We start from the raw sequence: 19,470 nt of genomic DNA, 5'->3' as shown, positions 1-19,470 counted from the left end.
GGATACCAGATTAGAGAGAGTTAGAAAGTCCAGAGTACTATGTTCTTAGAATTTACTTTGAATACCATTCTGTTGTCTTTCAGTGTTATTCCTCTATTCGTTGCCCTCCCCTTTACTCAGCTCCAATCTCTAATAGACCAAAGTTATGTAACACGGTGACTGATTCTCAAAGCCGGCCAAAATGTTCAGGATACTGACCTTTAAGCCAAGGGAGGACAGAATCAGGAAAGGGATGTTCATTCACTTAAGAAGTATTTATTCAGCGTCTACTATACATCATGCCTGGCACTATTCTGGATGCTGAGAATAGGGCAGTGAAAAGACAGATATGTTCCCTGGCATCACAAAGCTTGTAAGAAAAACATTTCAAAATTACATATTTAATTGTAATTGTGGTTAGTGCTACAAAGGAAAATTTTTGAGTGCTATGAAAATTAACATTTATTGAATGCCTATTACGGGTTAAATGTTTTACATTCGGGTAACTGAATTTACCTCTCACAACTATAATATAAGTACATGGAGTTTCAAAAAGATGCACCAACCATGGTGGTTCACATCTGTAATCCCAGCACTTTTGAGAGGATGAGGCGAGAGGATCACTTGAACCACCCAGGGCAGCATAGAGACCCCATCTCTACAAAAAAACTTAAAATTATTAGCCAGGCGTGGTAGCACATGCCTCTGGTCCCAGCTACTCAGGAGGCTGAAGCAGGAAGATCACTTGAGCCCAGGACATAAAGGCTACAGCGAGCCGTGTTCAAGCCACTGAACTCTAGCCTGAGCGATGAAGCAAGATCCTGTGTCAAAAGAAAATTACTTCAATTTAAAAATTTAAAAAGATTGGCCAGGCACAGTGGCTAACACCTGTAATCCCAGCACTTTGGGAGGCCGAGGTGGGTAGATCACTTGAGGTCAGGAATTTGAGATAAGCCTGGCCAACACAGTGAAACTCCGTCTCGACTAAAAATTTTTAAAAATTAGCCGGGCGTGGTTGGGCACACCTATAATCCCAGCTACTCAGGAGGCTGAGGCAGGAGAATCGCCTGACCCCAGGAGGCAGAGGTTGCAGTGAGCCGAGATCGTGCCACTGCACTCCAGCCTGGGCGACAGAGTGAGACTCCATCTCAAAAAAAAAAAAAAAAAGATTAAAAAATATTAATTCCCTTGTCTAAGATCACTGAGCCAGTAAGCAATAGAGCCGGGATTAAAAACAGGTGCATTCAACCCCATCACTACTATCCCTAAACAGTAGGGAAACCTGCTATGCTTTTCAAAAACAAAGCAAATAAGTAGCCAGAAGAGGCAGGGTGGATCATGAAGGTAAAGTTTTGAGAACCCCTGCTCTAGAAAGCATTTTCTAAGCTTTCTAAGCTCACTTCATGAAGGTGAATTTTGGAAGGCATTCAAAAATCCCTTGACACTCTCCAAATAGAACAAAAGGTTACACTATAATTAACTCAGTGTTATTTGGGCAGCCAACAGGCTATTAGACATGTTGAAAATAAAATGTCATGATTAGCTTGTCCAAATTGTATAAGTCATGCCCGGTTTCCATACATATTGATTCTGCCAGATACACTTTAAGAATCAGTTTTCGGGTAAAGGTCAAAATATTAATTTTTTTAAAAGGGTCATTCATGCTACAGAGGGTCTGATCTAGGAAAATGATTAATCCACTGATTCAGGGTATATAAAGACTCATGACAGGACGCGCGTGTTGGCTCACACCTGTAATCCCAGCACTTTGGGAGGCCGAGGTGGACGGATCACGAGGTCAGGAGATCGAGACCATCCTGGCTAACATGGTGAAATCCCGTCTCTACTGAAAATACAAAAAATTAGCCAGGCATGGTGGCGGATGCCTGTAGTCCCAGTTACTTGGGAGGCTGAGGCAGGAGGATGGCGTAAACCCAGGAGGTAGAGCATGCAGTGAGCCGAGATCGTGCCACTGTACTCCAGCCTGGGTGACAGAGCAAGACTCCGTCTCAAAAAAAAAACAAAAAAACAAAAAAACCCATGACAGATATCACACAAATGAACCATAACATCCTATGAACTTCTGGGTAAAAGAAATCTTTAAATTTATTTCAAATGACTAGCATATGATACATTATGTTCCTGGTTCCCTGTTCCCATTCCAGGACCCCTAACCCCCCAAAAAAAAATCTGAACAAAAAGGAATTATCAACAAGATAATGAAAAATAGTTCAATGAATCTATAAAATAGAATAAAAAGCTCAGTGGCTCATGCCTGTAATTCCAACACTTTAAGAGGCCAAGATGGGAGGATCACTTAAGCCCAGGAGATCAAGATCAGCCTGGGCAACAGAGTGAGACCCCTATCCCTACAAAAAATAAAAATAGGAGGGGCATGGTGGCTTACACCTGTAATCCCAACACTTTGGGAAGCCAAGGCAGGAAGGCTGCTTGAGGCCAGGAGTTCACAACCAGCCCAGGCAACATAGCAAGACCCTATCTCTAAATAAATAAATAAATAAATAAATAAATAAATAAATAAATAAATAAAATAAAATAAAATATAGCAAGACCCTATCTCTAAATAAATAAATAAATAAATAAATAAATAAATAAATAAATAAATAAAATAAAATAAAATAAAATAAATAAGGCCTGGCAGGGTGGCTCACGCCCGTAATCCATAACTTTGGGAGGCTGAGGTGGGAAGATCACTTGAGGTCTGGAGTTTGAGACCAGCCTGGCCAATATGGTAAAACCCTATCTCTACCAAAAATACAAAAATTAGTCGGGCATGGTGGCAGGCGCTTGTAATTCCCAGCTACTCGGGAGTCTGAGGCACAAGAATCGCTTGAACCCCAGAGGCGGAGGTTGCAGTGAGCCGAGATTGAGCCACTACACTCCAGCCTGGGTGACAGAAGACGACGACTACATCTCATAAATAAAAATAAATATATAACACAGAATAAGTAAATAGAATAAAAACCCACAACCTCTTTCCCTTCAATGCCACAACCTTAGAGCACGAACCTAGAGTGCTAGATTTAAAGCGTGAAAGGCTCTTGCATAGAAGCTTTGTTCAAGTGATTTCTTCTCATAAAAAGTGATTATCACATAAACAAGGGAAAAGAAAGAAAATAACACCTTTTTTTTTTTTTTTTTTTTTTTTTTTTTTTTTTTGAGAGAGAGTCTCACTCTGTCCCCCAGGGTGGAATGCAGTGGCATGATCTCAACTCACTGCAACCTCTGCTTCCCCAGTTCAAGTAATTATCTTGCCTCAGCGTCCCAAGTAGCTGGGATTACAGACACCCACCACCACACCCGGCTAATTTTTTTGTATTTTTAGCATAGACAGGGTTTCACCATCTTGGCCAGGCTGGTCTCAAGCTCCTGACCTCAGGTGATCTACCCACCTTGCCTCCCAAAGTGGGATTACAGGCATGAGCCACCATACCCGTCCTAACCTTTACTCTTTTTTTTGAGACGAGGTCTGGCTCTGTCACCCAGGCGGGAGTACAGCGGTGCAACCACAGCTCACTGCAACCTTCACCTCCCAAGCTCAAGCAATTCTCCCACCTCAGTTTTCAGAGTAGCTGGGCCTACGGGTGCACACTGCCATGCCCAGTTATTTTTTGTATTTTTTGTAGAGACGGGGTTTTGCCATGTTGTTCAAGTTGGTCTCGAACCTCTGAGATCAAGCAATCCTCCCAAAGTGCTGGAATTACAAGGCGTGAGCCACCGCACCCGGCCACCCCTTACTTTTAATTTCTAAATTTCTCTTGCTCTACATTTTAAAGGAAAGACAATACATACACATATATATGGCAAACTCAAAAAGACTACTTTAAATATATCCATCATATAACTAAATACAAAATATAAAGCCAGGGCCAGGCACTGTGGCTCATGCCTATAATCCTAACACTTTGAGAGTTCAAGGCAGGAGAACTGCTTGAGGCCAGGGGTTCAAGGTTATGGTGAGCTACGATCATGCCACTGTGATCCAGTCTGGGTATCAGAATGAGACCCTGTCTCTCTCTCACACACTCACACACACAGACACACACACACACACGCCAAAGTTCCAACCATGATAACACCACTCTAACACCAAAATTCAACACAGTGCATTCTAGAGTATTAGGAAAGGACAACTTTCCAAGTTCCTGTAAATTTTGTGGTAAAGAAAATATGTACAAATTAACCACAATCGAGAGACTCTGGCATCAATTACCCCATTTACAATTTAAATATACTGAAACACTGACAAAAAAAAATTCTAAAAATGTGGATATTATAGTACACCCTTATTTGGTAATTTTTTCTTTCTGAGACAGAGTCTCACTCTGTTGCCCAGGCTAGAGTGCAGTGGCACAAACACAGCTCACTGCAGCCTCCATCTCCCGGGCTCATGCACTACAGGTGCATGTCACCATGCCCAGCTGCTTTTTTTATTTCTTGTAGAGACGGGGTCTTGTCATGTTGCCCAGGCTGGTTTTGAACTCCTGGGCTCAAGTGATCCTCCCACCTCAGCCTCCCAAAGTGCATTATGGATTACAGGTGTGAGCCATAATGCCTGGCCCTTATTTGGCAAGTATTAATTGAGCAACCTAAGATGTGAAGTTACTATTACAGTTTTCCATCTCAAGAATGGCAACCAGATACACATAAGGAATACTGCAAAGAATATTTTCTGAACTGTAACATCTTGATTATTACTACAAAGAATTCTCACCACAACTGATATTTTCACTAACTATGCAAAAGACACTGAACACAAACAAACATTTACTAGAGGCAAAGTTAAGAAGTTCATATACGTTATGGTAGGAAGTCAGAATTATTTGATTCAAAAACAGATCTGGATTCAAATCCTGGCCAGGCATAGTGGCTCACGCCTGTAATCTCAACAGTTTAGGAGGTCAAGGCTTGAGGACAAGAGTTCAAGATCAGCCTGGGGAACACTGTGAGACCCCGCCTGCACAAAAAAATTTAGCCAGGCATGGTGGGACATGCCTATAGTCCTAGTTATGCAGGAGAACTGCTTCAGTGCAGGAGTTTGAGGTTACAGTGAGCTATGATCCTGCCACTACACTCATGTCTGGAAGACAAAGCAAGACTCTGTCTAAAAAAAAAACAAAAAAGCAAAACAACAAAAATCCTAACTGTTACCTTCCTAAATTAGTTCCTCTCCCCAAGCTTCTCTTTGCTCATCTGCAAAATGTTGCTCCTACCACTTATTTCAGAGTTCACATGAGGATTAATAAGGTAGCACAGTGTCTACCACAAAGTAGATGCCCCTATTACTTCCCTCTTTATATTTCTGCATAATCCTTATAATGATCTCACATTGTAAGGATTATTAACTCTAGTTTACAGCTAAATCACAAGAAGGTTAAGGAGTAAGTTTATAGTTACATACCTGGTAACTGTCAATACCCAGATCTGTTGTGCCCTGAAACTTAACATGGACATGTTAGCTCACTACTTATTTTACTCTGTCATATTAAGAAATTCAGAAACTTTGTTTGAATTATGCCCATTATGCTTTAAATTTTAATACAAGAACAATGGTTTTCAAAAAACCAGAATCACCTATAATTTCCACCCATAATTTTAGAGAAGAAAGACCTGTAAATAGCCTACCTATGTACAAATTCAGTAACAAACAGAGGACACGCTCCAGATCTCAAAATGAACTAGCCAAATTACTCATTACAAGCTCTCATTTACACAGAGAATGATTTATAAATGCGTATCAATAAGAATGAATGGGGAGCAAATGAACCAGACATATCACAGAAGTAAAAACATGGAAGTAAAAAGACATTTTGACAACACTCTTTCTTCCAAGGATTCTACAGATCTTCTATTACTGCTATATGAGCCGGCCTTAAATACTGTGTGAAGAACTGGCCTGGGCTCAGTCTCTGGACTGTTGCAGAACTCAAATCATTTAATTTCACAGTACCTCCTCCCACTAAACAATGAGAGAACTGGACTTGAGTCACAAACCACAGAACTGAAGGCAACTTGAGCAATTAGTTCCACCCAATGCACACTGACAGGTCACCCAATTTCTGCTTTAACACCTGCAGTGACATAGAATTTAATTATCCTCTCTCCTCATACATGTGATATGGATTTAGTATGCTTAAGAATCTTGGCCAGGCACGGTGGCTCACACCTGTAATCCCAACACTTTGGGAGGCCAAGGCAGGAGGACTGTTGTGGCCAGGAATTTGAGACTAGTCTAGGCAACATAGCAAGACTCTCTTCTCTACAAAAAAATTTTTTTAAATTAGCCAAGCAGAGGCTGGGCACGGTGGCTCACATCTGTAATCCCAGCACTTTGGGAGGCCGAGGTGGGCAGATCACTTGAAGTCAGGAGTTGGAGATCAGCCTGTCCAATATGGTGAAACCCCATCTCTACGAAAAATACAAAAAAATTAGCCAGGCATGGTGGCGCATGCCTGTAGTCCCAGCTACCTGGGAGGCTGAGGCAGGAGAATGGCTTGAACCCAGGAGGCAGTGGTTGCAGTGAGCCAAGATCGCACCACTGCAATCCAGCCTAGTCAACAGAGCAAGACTCCATCTCAAAAATAAAAATAAAAATAAAAAATAATAATTACCCAAGCAGGCCAGGCACAGTGGCTCATGCCTATAATCCCAATACTTTGGGAGGCCAAGGCGGGGGGATCGCCTGAGGTCAGGAGTTCGAGACCAGCCTGGCCAACATAGTGAAACCCCATCTCTACTAAAAAAAATACAAAAAATTAGCTGGGCATGGTGGCGGGCACCTGTAATCCCAGCTACTCGGGAGGTTGAGGCAGGAGAATTGCTTGAACCCGGGAGGCAGAGCTTGCAGTGAGCCGAGATCGCGCCACTGCACTCCAGCCTAGGCGACAGAGCAAGACTTTGTCTCAAAAAAAAAAAAAAATTAGCCAAGCGCAGTGGTGCATGCTGTTGTCCTAGCTACTCAGAAGGCGGAGGCAGGAGGATTACTTAAGACAAGGAGTTTGAAGTTGCAGTGAGCTATGATCCCACCATATGCTTCACAAGAGCTTAGGGGTGGAACTAGGGTCCACACTAAAAATACCTAGAATGAGAACCTGTGTGGCTGAGTCTGAGGAACAAGGTTAATCTGGAGGGCATTTAAAAGGTACAGGACTGGCCAAGCACGGTAGCTCATGCTTATAATACCAGCGCTTTGGGAGGCCGAGGCAGGCGGATCACCTGAGGTCAGGAGTTTGAGACCAGCCTGGCCAACATACAGTGAAACCCTGCCTCTACTAAAAAATACAAAAATTAGCTAGGCATGGTGGCACACACCTGTAATCCCAGCTACTTGGGAAGCTGAGGCAGGAGAATCACTTGAACCTGGGAGGCAGCGGTTGCAGTGAGCCATGATCACACCACTGTGCTCTAGCCTGGGCAAGAGAATGAGACTCTCCCAAAAGATAAAAATAAAAAAATAAAAGGTACAGGCCTGGTGTGGTAGCTGGATGACAGAGTGAGACTTTGTCTCTTTAAAAACAAAACAAAAGAAACAAACAAAAAAACACCCGGGCAGTTTTTAAGTCAATAGAATCATTTTTCTGTTGTACAAAATTAGAGATTTCAGATTTCAACTTGAAGAAAGCTGAATCCATTTCTATTTCCTTGTCTTTCCTTTTGAGGTAACAAATCTACTTCCTAAAGTAGTTAAATGGAAGTCATCTTCATTAGGAAGACGACTACTGCCTCTAAAGAGTTTATCTAAACCGATGGAGTTTCACAAAATCCATCTTTTGAATTCCAAAACTTCTATACTCCAGATTTAGAAGTTTCTTATAATTAACTTTCTTAATTTATTTATTTACTTGAGACAGTGTCTCATCTATTAACCAGGCTGGAGCACAGTGGTATGATCACAGCTCATTGCAGCCTCAAACTCCTAGGCTCAAGCAATCCTCCTGTCTCAGTCTCTCATATGGCTGGGATTACAGGCAGGAGCCAGAGCAACAGGCCTGTACCTTTGAAATTCCCTCCAGATTAACCTTGTCCCTCAAACTCAGCCACACAGGTTCTCATTCTACGTATTTTTATTATGGGCCCTAGATGTTGTGAAGCACCTGCTCTTTCAAGTACTGCTTCTGGCTAAACCCATTCTGCAGACAGAGAGCCCAGATGGTAAGAGACACCCTTAATGGCAACTGTGTACCTCCTTGGGTCTTATTTTAACTGTGGTATTCACCTAAATAAAGCCACTGGTTCACTCTACTTCGTAAAATAAAAATTATCTAGATGTAGGTACTTGACATAGAAAAACTGAGGATGAAGCAGCAATGGTTAACATTTAAATGCCTCTTTCTGCACACTCATATCAGTCTATATTCATCTCTCTGATTCCAAACTAATTCACCCATAGTCAGTTCTATGCTACTGCCCAAAACCAATGATGATCATAATAACCTGAAAATGGCATGCATGTAAAGCTGTTCCAGGGACTTTATATATTTTTAATTTATTTAATCCTCACAGCAGCAATATGAAACAGGCCTCATTTTTATCCCCATTTTACAGCTAGTGAGTCACAGAGAAGATAAAGTAGCAAGAGTATCATAGTCACACAGCCCAAGTTCATACACAAAGTCAGCAAGTAGTGCCAGGATTGATCTATGCAGTATGACTGTGGTATTTATGTTCTTAACTACTTATGCTCTGTACCTGCCCATCTATCACTAACTCACTGTTTTCATCAATATAAAAAAAAATGACTCCACCTTCACCATATACATAGATTTCAAATATTTTTCTTTATGTCAACACTGGCCTAAAATACTTAAAACATTTCATGTTAACCTAATTCAGTATCTACCTCCACATATTAGCCTCCATGTGAAAAGCACATAGTAAACACACAATAAATATTTATAAATATCTGATAAAGGAATTAAACCTCTCCCATTCCCTCATTCCTCCAAAGGTACTCTGAGTCCCTCCCTCTCCCCTACTTCAACACTTCAGTACCTTCTTTCAACATCTTCTACTTTGGCCAGGCGTGGTGGCTCACACCTGTAATCCCAGTGCTTTGGGAGGCCGAAGGGGGCAGATCACGAGGTCAAGAGATCGAGGCCATCCTGGCTAACACGGTGAAACCCTGTCTCTACTAAAAATACAAAAAATTAGCCAGGTGTGGTGGCGGGCGCCTGTAGTCCCAGCTACTCGGGAGGCTGAGGCAGGAGAATGGCTTGAACCCAGGAGGCAGAGCTTGCAGTGAGCTGAGATCTCGCCACTGCACTCCAGCCTGGGTGACAGAGTGAGACTCCATCTCAAAAAAAAAAAAAAAACATTTTCTACTTTACCCACTGTGGTGGCCAGCCTCCAAGATGGACCCCAATGACGCTCACCTCCTGCCATTTACATTCTTGTGTAGTCCCTTCCCACAATGTGTGGCCAACAGAATACTGGAGAAATGATGGTATGTGACTTCTGAAGCTAGGTCATAAAAGGCAATGCAGCAGCTTGGTCTTTTGTATTACATGCTCTGAGGCAAGCTGGCTGCCATGTCATGAAGGCATTCATGCACAGAGGCCAACCTCCACTTCCCTGGTTCAAGCAATTCTTATGCCTCAGCCTCCTGAGTAGCTGGGATTACAGGCATGGCTGCCAGTCCCGACTAATTTTTTTTTTTTTTTTTTTTTTTTTTGAGATAAAGTCTCACTCTGTCTCCCAGGCTGGAGTGCAGTGACGCGATCTTGGCTCACTGCAACCTCTGCCTCCCAGGTTTAAGCGATTCTCGTGCCTCAGCCACCTGAGTAGTTGGGCCTACAGGCGTGCATCACCAAATCTCCCTAATTTTTGCATTTTTAGTAGAGACAGGGTTTCACCATGTTGGTCAGGCTGATCTCAATCTCCTGACCTCAAGGGATCTACCTGCCTCAGTCTCCCAAAATGCTGAGAATACATGTGTGAGCCACCACGCCCAGCCATTATTGCAATTTTTTGAGAGACCTGAGTTTGAATCACTCAGCCAAGCTGATTCCAAATTCCTGACTCACAGAAACTGTGAAAACTAAGAAATGTTAATTGTCTTGAACACTAACTTTCGAGGTAATCTGTTACACAGGAAGACAGCTAACACACCCGCTCTCCAAAACTCTAAGTTCCTGGAGAGCAGAGGCTATTTCCTTGATTCTCAAAACTCTATTAAGGCCTTAGACATAAACAGTGCCCATATTTGCTGAATTGTGTCAGTGGGTCACTTTCTTCGTTCAATGTTCCCTTTCTTCCAAAATGTATTCATTTATAAAAACTACTCCCCAAGCCTATACCACTTTGTCCATAATCCATCAATGTTTTATCTCTTCTCTTTCAAAAACCTGAAATATAACCTCCTGACCAAAACTTTCTTTCAGTAGATAAAAATGTTCCTTATGTTCGTCAATTGCAACTACCAACCCTAGCATTTATATGAATATATTTACACACACAAGAACACAGAGTAAATATATATTTGTTCACGTTCATCTTATATTCAAGAAATATTTACTGAGCACCTGTTATGTCCCAAGAACTGCTCTTGAAGCTGGGAAGAAAAACAAATATCCTCACCCCTGGGGAGCTTACAGTAGTATTTGAGCTTGCCACAGTGTTTTCTCTAAATATAATACAATAATCTTTGTTAATACGACTTAAAAATTCTAATTTCCCCTTTGTAAATTAAATGGCCGTAAATCTACAAATCCTTTTTTAAATACACTTAAATAAGTATTTAAGCTGAACTCTCAAAGAAAGTTGATACCTGTTTATCAAAGTTAGTAAAGTGCTTCATATAGAATCTGTATATATCAATGTACTCCATTTTTACTGAATGTTCCCACAGACCATACTTTTAGGAAATACCACCAAATGTATAAGCATAAAATATATAAAGATAACCTTTATTTATTATATCACCTTAGATATAAACTTTATTTATATCGCCTTAGTGACTCTAAATCAAATATGAAACATTTCATAGAAAGTAACTTGTAACAGATGTGATAAAATGATAATAATAATAACATGGGTAGAACTTTCTAACCTCTTTCATATTTACCTCTTTTATATTTACCTCTACAAAAGCATGTTAAAAGGAAGAGTATACCACACTTTCAAGTCAGAGATTCAAGTCCTGGTTCTGTTAACTCTGTATCCCTAAATGAGTTATTTAACTAGTTGCAGCCTATTTCCCTATCCTTAAGCAACACAATCAAAGCCTAACTTTTATATAGTGGGCATCAAGGAATATTAGTTTCCTTCTCCTTCCCTGGGGCTTAAAACTGGTATATCAGAAGATTTATCAGGATTTTTTTTTTTCTTTCCTTTTGAGACAGGGTCTCACTGCATGTTCAGGATGGAGTGCAGTGTGAATATAGTTTAGTGCCACCTCAAACTCCTGGGCTCAAGGGATCCTCCTGCCTCAGCCTCCTAAGTAGCTGGGACTACAGGTGCAAGCCACCACATCTGCTAATTCTTTAATTTTTTTGTGGAGACTAGGTATCACCATGTTGCCCAAGCGGGTCTCAACTCGAACTCCTGGCCTCAAGTGATCCTCCTGCCTTGGCCTCCCAAAGTACTACGATTAGAGGCTTAAGCCACTGTGCCCAGCCTACCAGGAAACCTTTCCAAGCTGTTATTTCTCTTTGGAATTTCCTCTCCTTTATCTGGGTTAACATTCAGCTCAAATGCCGTTTTCTTTGAAGCCTTCCATACATCCACAGGAAAAGCTCCCTTGACTCTCCCAGTAAACTCTGGATTTAGAGTTTATTCCAGTGCGTTACAATCATCTGCCATTTTTTTGCCTCTCCCACTAGACTGTGAGCTCCTCATGAGCAGCGACAATATCTCACTTATCTTGATAGCCCTAGCCCTTAGAAAAACACCTGGCACATTACAAACATGGAACAAAAAGTCTGCTGAATGAATAAATGAAGTCATCCCTTAAGTAGTACTTGTAATTACTACCAGGTGACCCAAACTTTATGGTTTTGCCCTTTACAGGCTGATTCTATTTCGTACTCTTTTTAATCACTCCCTAATAGCATCTGGCAGAGTACTAAGGACATGGAAAGTCTCCAATAAATACTTTTGGGTGATGGGATACATATTACTCTTCCACCTCTCTTGATTTGACTCTAAATAACTTATTCAAGTGGATGTGACTTTTGGAAGCCTTCTTAAAGAGGAGCTCTTCTTAACAGTTACTGGCCAAAAACTGAAACAAACACTAGAGCTAGACTACAGATATTTTCTTTGCAGGTGTTTTTAAAGAACGCAGTAATGGATTGCTTCTAAGTCATTTCAATAAGAAACAGTAACATAAAGCCCTTTGATCCGCTATGAAATATGCAAACGACATTAAGCAAAACTTAGTTTAATAACTTCCAGCCAAAGGTTCCCCACCCTGCAGTCACAGGGCTGCGGGCCAGCTGGCTGTACCACCTCACCCCCGGGAGATGACTGCTTTTCAACAGTAAAACTGCGTAAGGGACATTTGGAGTTTTGGGGGTCTTCTGAAGTAAAACATGTAAGTTTAACATCTTACTGACAGTTTAAGTCTTAGTTATAGGTTTCGGCTTGATGTAGAAAAGACCCTGAAAAGATCTCAAAAACTTGCAACTCGGGGACATTCCAGACGTCTTATGAGTTTAAAACTATGCAAAAACATATGAAGCATGGGGTAATTCCATTATTATATTTAAGTGATGTATTCCACATTCCTGTATATACACACACTTCATGCCAAATAGAGGCTGGCAAGCAGTTAACCGTTCAACTGCCCTTTCGTTACGCTGCATAATAGGCAGACAAGAGAGAGAAATCTTGACAAAGCCAAGCTGGGCTAGTGCTTAATGACTGCCAAACCAGTCATTCTCAACATCCCAAAAGCAAACATTTCTTGGGCCCTTACTATGAGCCAAGCACTCTGTCAAACGTTTCACGTGAATTATTTCATTCGACACTTACAACAAACAGCCGTATGCGACTGGTGCCATTAACCTCATTTTTCAGACGAGAAAACCAAGGCACAAGATTACAGAGCTAGCAAGTGGCAGGTTTGGGAGTCGTCTCAAAAGGTCCAGCCCTAGGTACTATGGAATATCAAAAGTACCCGACGCAGGGAGGGTGGACTGCAATCAGCGTCCTGACAGACGCTCTCTTAGAGGGTAAAGTTCTTGGCCATCAAGTTTCAGATCTGCAGAGCCCTGTACACCTGGCAGCATTCAGGTTGCTATACTAGCACCAACAACTCCAGCTGAGCCTCCTTGCCTGGGAATCCTGAGGACTGCACTTTGATCCTGAAGGTCTGCACAAGACCCCAGAGAAAGCGGACGACACCCCGTCCCTGCAATCAAAACACACCCCGGGAGAAGCAAGGGCGAGGACCTCCGTGCCTCCCCGCCCCGCGCAGCACGGCCCCGTCAGGCGGTGCACAGGTGCAGGACCGCGCCCGCCCGGCCCTGCCCCGGCCCGGGTCCCAGCCCCGGCACAGTGACCGCCGCTCTGCGACTCCGGCCCTGAGAGCAGGGGCAGAAGGCCGGCGGGAAGAGGGACGGGGACACGAGGGCCGCTTTGCCCGACCCCTCGAGGGCGCGCGCAGCGGGGTCGGGGGAGAAAAAGGATGCTCCGGGCGGGGCGGGGCCGCGGTGGGGGAGGGGTCCCCAGCCCGGACTCCCACTCACCGCCTCACGCGGCTCCCGGCCGGGTTCCGCGGCTCGCCCCACTCCGGCTCTGGCCGCCCGCGTCTCCTCTCGAGGCTCACTGTCCAGCCCGGGCGCACGGAGCTGAGAAGTCGCCGCCAGCGGAGGGCGTGTGGCCAGCGGCAACGGAGAAGGTGGGAAGGATGGGACCGTCGCTCTCGCCGCCGCGGCCACCACAGACACTGCCGCCGCCGGCTCCTCTCAGCCGCGGAAGCTGCGGGCCCGCCCACCACGCCCGCCTCCCGTCCTGAAGACTGTCCGCTGGAGAAGTGACGGCAGCGCTAGCCAATCAGAGGCCTGATCGGGGTCGTGATCGTCAGACTAAGGGGCGGGCGGAGAAGGAAGCAGCATGAAGAAGGCGAAGACGGAGGCGTGACTTCCTGTGAGTGGCGGCACGACACAGCCAATGGGTAACGGGGAGATGACCTCATCTCTGAGGAAAGTCTGGAACTGGCCGAGCGGCGGCGAGGAGGTCGGCGACGAGCCGGGGGCGGAGCGCTGGGCCTTAAAGAGGCCGCAGCCCACTGGTCACCCTGTGAAGGGAAGGGCGGTGGACCCTGCCGGATCTTGCCAAGTTGGCAAGGGGTCAATGCCCACGCGCGAGTAATTACTGCATTAATCCCAGACCCCATCCTGATTCTTCTCGGGGACTGAAGGGTCTCCGCCTGGGACTCCGAAGTCCATCATTTCACATTCACGCTTCGCAAAAGGAGACAATAAATTCCGCTTTGGCCTGGAGCCCTGAATTCCCGTTACAGTCCCGCCCTGCCGAGGCCCGTCGCCTTGTTTCTCTGAGTCAGTTTCCCCAGCGGTGAAAGGGAGGCCACTGACACCTGCCTGCTCCTCCCTACCTGCCGAGGCCTTGGAGATCTGCAGCAGCGAAAGTGCTCTGGGCTTAGAAGAGGAGAAGGGCTGCGTGAGCCCAAGAGCTTGCATCGGAAGGCTCCAGAAAGAGCATCTGCAAAAGAGAGGATTCCACGGGATGACCCCCGACGACTCTTGGAATTCTAAAATCCTATACCCTTCCCCGCACCCATTCATGTAGTGAAGGGGCGCCCATTAGGCGCAGAGGCCACACGCTCCGCACGTGAACCCGGGCGCCCCTCTGAACCTATTCTGGGCGTGGGGCGGGGAGCGGGAGGCTGCCCGATTTAAAAACATGTATAGGTATAGGTATAGGTATAGGTATAGGTATAGGTATAGGTATAGGTATAGGTATATGTAATGAGTGAAGTCCATGACTGCAACAGGGAGAAAGGAGAAAGGCAAAAGGGGAGAGAGAAACTAGGTAAGCCAGGCCCACTGTGATGAGAGCCGCGGTCAGGCAGTCCTTTCATATCCCCCTTCCTCCCCAGCAATGGGAGAGAGCCCAGAAAAGGAGAAATAACCCCAACTCGACGGGGTGGAAAAGGGGGAAGCGCTTTCCGGAAGGCGTGTCGGCGATAGGGTCACCAGACGGAGTCAAAGGAGTAACAGTAGGTAGAGGAAGAAGGGGTCAGGGGCGTTCTTCTAGGTTTGGGGCGGACCCGTGCGAAGGCGCAAAGACTGAAAAGGGGCCTCTCACTTTACATTCCAGGGTAAATTCTCACTATGACCCCCTTCTCCTCCTCAAAGACTTCTGGGACTGCCCATTGGTGAACTCTCAGAGGGAGGGCGGGAGAGGGTGCTGCTCTATCCAACAGCTGCAAGAGTCAAAGTGGCCTTGGGTATTCTCAATTACTCACCATAAATCAGCTTCCAGTTCAGTACCAATGCCCGACGCAGAATCTTGAAGTTAGACAGGATCCTCGTGGGCTCTTAGTCACACAGACCTTCCCCCAAGGCAAAAATTCTTGCCCAAAATACCTGATAAAATTGTTTGTTCGATAAATATTTTTTGAGTAAGAACACTGAGGAAGTAAGCTGGATGAGATATAGTCACTACCCTGGGGGTGCTTACACCAAATTGGAGGACGCTAAGGCACGTACTGCAGTGACTGCAATGCCAGGCGGGTATCCCAGGTGACTAAAAGAGGATGCAGAAGTGCGCCTCCAACGAGAAAGTACCCCCGCTGGAATTATTGGGGTGGGGCAGATTTCCCCAAAACATGACCAGGGTGGGGCATTCCAGAGAGTACCCACCCAGACACAGCCCTCCTGAAAAAGCCCAGGTAAGGAGGAGGCACAAGTGTATTTATTAGTCACGGGAAGAGAGATCTGCCCGTTCATGGCAGAGACTACAGACAACCTCACCCTCTCACAAATCTCTCTATTCTTTTTCTGGACAACTTCAATTGTGTACGTCTTGTATACTATATATAGACACATACATATTTTGTGGATATATAAAGGGTTAGGCTGGGTGTGGTGGTTCACACCTGTAATCCCAGCACTTTGGGTGGCCGAGACCAGAGGATTACTTGAGGTCAGGAGTTCAAGACTAGCCTGGCCAACATGGTGAAACCTCGTCTCTACTAAAAATACAAAAGTGAGCCAGGAGTGGTGATGCACACCTATAGTCCCAGCTACTTGGGAGGCTGAGGCATGAGAATCACTTGAACCTGGGAGTCGGAGGTTGCAGTCAGCCAAAATCCCACACCACTGCACTCCAGCCTGGGCAACAGAGTGAGTCAGACTCTGTCTCAAAAAAAAAAAAAAAAAAAGGGTTTATATATTTCTTATAGGTGGTCTGCCTCCCTCTAATCTCTGAGCCCACTCCAGCCTGGGTAACAGAGTAAGACTCGGACTCTAAAAAAAAAAGGTAATGAAATTATCTCTGACCCTAGATCCTAATGTCATCCTCTAAAGCTTCACACAACATGTCTATTCTCACTTCATCCCCTTTCCCACACCCTCGACCCATCTCCACAAAACAATAGGGATTAAGTTCCTTTTTCTTGCCCTGTCCTCACTGATGGTTTTCATATGCCTCATTATCCTAAGGACTTCATGTGGACATCCTTCAGGATCTACTGGGGGTATGTGTTGTGTCCTTCCCCGTAAACATTCTCTTTCTTTTAGTAAGGGAACCCCACTTTCCTCCGGGGAACTGTCAGATGCTTTCGAACCAGAAGGAGTCCATCTTAAATAGGGGCTGGGTAAAATAAGGCCGAGACCTACTGAATTGCATTCCCCGGAGATTAGGCCTGCTAAGTCACAGGATGAGATAGGTCAGCACAAGATACAGGTCAACACAAGATCCAAAGACCTTGCTAATAAAATACATTATGGTAAAGAAGCCAGACAAAACCCACCAAAGCCAAGATGGTGAGAAAAGTGGCCTCTGGTCATCCTCACTGCTCATTATACACTAATTGTAATACATTAGCATGCTAAAAGACACTCCCACCCGCACTGTGACAGTTTACAAATACCATGGAACTGTCCAGAGGTTACCCTGTCTGGTCTAAAAAGGGGAGACACCCTCAGTTCTGGTTCCAGGGATTGCCCACCCCTTTCCCAGAAAATTCATAAATAATCCATGCCTTGCTTAGCAAATAATCAAGAAGTGACAGTAAGTATAAGCAGCTGAGTGGCCCATGCCGCTGCTCTGCCTATGGAGTGGCCATTCTTTTGTCTCTCTTTTTTTTTTTTTTTTTTTTCATTTTTTTGAGACAGTCTTGCCATGTCACCCAGGCTGGAGTGCAGTGGCACAATCTCATTTCACTGCAACCTCTGCCTCCCAGGTTCAAGCAATTCTCCTCCCTCAGCCTCCGGAGTAGCTGAGACTACAGGCGCCCGCCATCACACCTGGCTAATTTTTGTATTTTGGTAGAGAGGGACTTTCACCATGTTGGCCAGGCTGGTCTAGAACTCCTGGCCTCAAGTGATCTGCACCCTCACTCGGCCTCCAAAAGTGCTAGGATTACGCCCTAGCCACTGCGCCCAGCCTCTTGTTTCCTTACTTCTCTAATAAATTTGCTCTCACTGAACTCTATGAATTCGCCTCAAACTCTTTCTTGCACAAGATCCAAGAACCCTCTCTTGAGGTCTAGATCAGGACCCCTTTCTGGTAACAGAACCACTCCTCCCCACTGTCTAACCCTGTAGCTGCCTTGGGAATGACTCACTACTCACCTTGGGGTGGGGGATCACATGGCCCAGTCCTAACCAATGAAAGCACTCCAACCCCTGCTTGCCATCATTTGTAGTGATTGATTTAGGGAAAGACATGTGATCAAGACAGTCCAGTCAGCATGAGTCCTGGCATCTTGTTATAACTACTGGGATGCGGCCGAGAGCGGTGGCACATGCCTGTAATCCCAGCACTTTGGGAGGCCAAGGCGGGGGGAATCACCTGAGGTCAGGAGTTCAAGACCAGGCTGACCAACATGGTGAAACCCTGTCTCTTCTAAATACAGCTGGCTGTGCTGGCGCACACCTGTAATCCCAGCTACTTGGGAGGCTGAGGCAGGAGAATTGCTTGAACCTGGGAGGCGGAGGCTGCAGTGAGCCAAGATCATGCCATTGCACTCCAGCCTGGGCAACAAGAGCAAAACTCCGTCTTAAAAAAAAACAAAGAAACAACAACAACAAAAAAACTATGGAGATGGAGTTTTCTCTACAGGAGGGTTGCTGAACTGTCTGGCTGTACACCTGGCATTAACAGTGAAGACCACAGGGAGAATAAAGCGAACACAAAACCAAACAATCAGAGCTGATATATGCATAAAGACCATGATGGATGATAGCTCTGTTTTGAGAACCTGGATCCAGTTCTTTTCTGGCTATTTGATTTCATAGGTGTCTTGGGTCAGGGCCCGTAGAAACAGAGCCTGTAAGAGAGATCCAATGAACAGGATTTAGTGAGGGAGGCAAATCCTGTAAGGGAGGAAGATGAGCAAGACAGGGAAAGGAAGAGAGCCGAGTCGGGCTCAGCCTGATCTTTCTTTGGCCTGATGCACACAGGAGAGCTCTGGGCAGAAACACCACCACTGGAGTCACTCACCTTGAGGCATGGACAGCTTTTTGTACCCTAATCCATGTCAGTAGTTGTGGGCCCTAAGGAAATTAAGGTCCCCAAGGTCACTCCCTTCAAGTGAGGGTAATTCTCTGAAATTTGGGGCAGCTGGGAACCCTTAGCAGCCAACACTCATAGCAGCTGGGGGATGGGTGCACTTACCTGCTTAGGAGGCACCATTTGAGTCTTCTGCTGTGGGCCAACACATTCCTATTGTTGCAGCAAAAATGTGACTATGTAAAGTGCTCAGGTATGACCTGACTGCCAAACAGTACCGTGAGCCTATGGCCTTCCTTGGTCTGACTCCTTACATCTATTATTAAACTATACTTTTTGCGTGTGTGTATAGAGACAGGGTCTTACTCTGTCGCTCAGGCTAGAGTGCAGTGGTGTAATCATAGCTCACTGTAGCCTCCAACACCTGGGCTCATGTGATCCTCCTGACTCAGCCTCCATGGAGTTTGGAAGTACAGAAGCTCACCACCTTGCTCAACTAATTTTTAAAATTTTTTTGCAGAGACAGGGTCCAGTTATGTTGCCCAAGCTGGAATCAAACTCCTGGCTTCAAGTGATCCTTCCACCTCAGCCTCCCAAACAACGGGATTACAGGTGTGAGCCACCAGACCTGCTTCATTTTATTTATTTATTTATTTATTTATTATTATTTTTAATTTGTATTTATTTATTTATGACTGAGTTTTGTTCTGTTGCCCAAGCTAGAACGCAGTGGTGCAATCTTGGCTCACTGCAACGTCCGCCTCCCAGGTCCAAGTGATTCTCCTGCCTCAGCCTCCTGAGTAGCTGGGACTACATGTATGCACCACC

The 19,470-nt window shown here is 45.0% G+C and overlaps 1 protein-coding gene across 3 annotated transcripts in view; it reads right to left on the bottom strand.

Moving 5' to 3' along the window:
* MRTFA (myocardin related transcription factor A) overlaps positions 1-13,940 on the bottom strand; it is a 220,293-nt gene extending 206,353 nt beyond the window's left edge. For 2 of the 3 annotated variants that reach the window (XM_007975878.3, XM_007975879.3), the window contains exon 1: positions 13,689-13,940. The gene's annotated coding sequence lies outside the window, so the exon portion shown is untranslated. The remainder of the gene's footprint in view (positions 1-13,688) is intronic. The other variant, XM_073006690.1, reaches the window with a different exon arrangement.
* Between the last annotated feature and the right edge of the window lie 5,530 nt (positions 13,941-19,470).

The sequence above is a fragment of the Chlorocebus sabaeus genome, chromosome 19, assembly GCF_047675955.1.
Source record: "Chlorocebus sabaeus isolate Y175 chromosome 19, mChlSab1.0.hap1, whole genome shotgun sequence".
Classification (NCBI taxonomy): domain Eukaryota; kingdom Metazoa; phylum Chordata; class Mammalia; order Primates; family Cercopithecidae; genus Chlorocebus; species Chlorocebus sabaeus.
The sequence above is the reverse complement of the archived record's forward strand: the minus strand, read 5'-3'. Positions and strand labels throughout refer to the sequence as shown.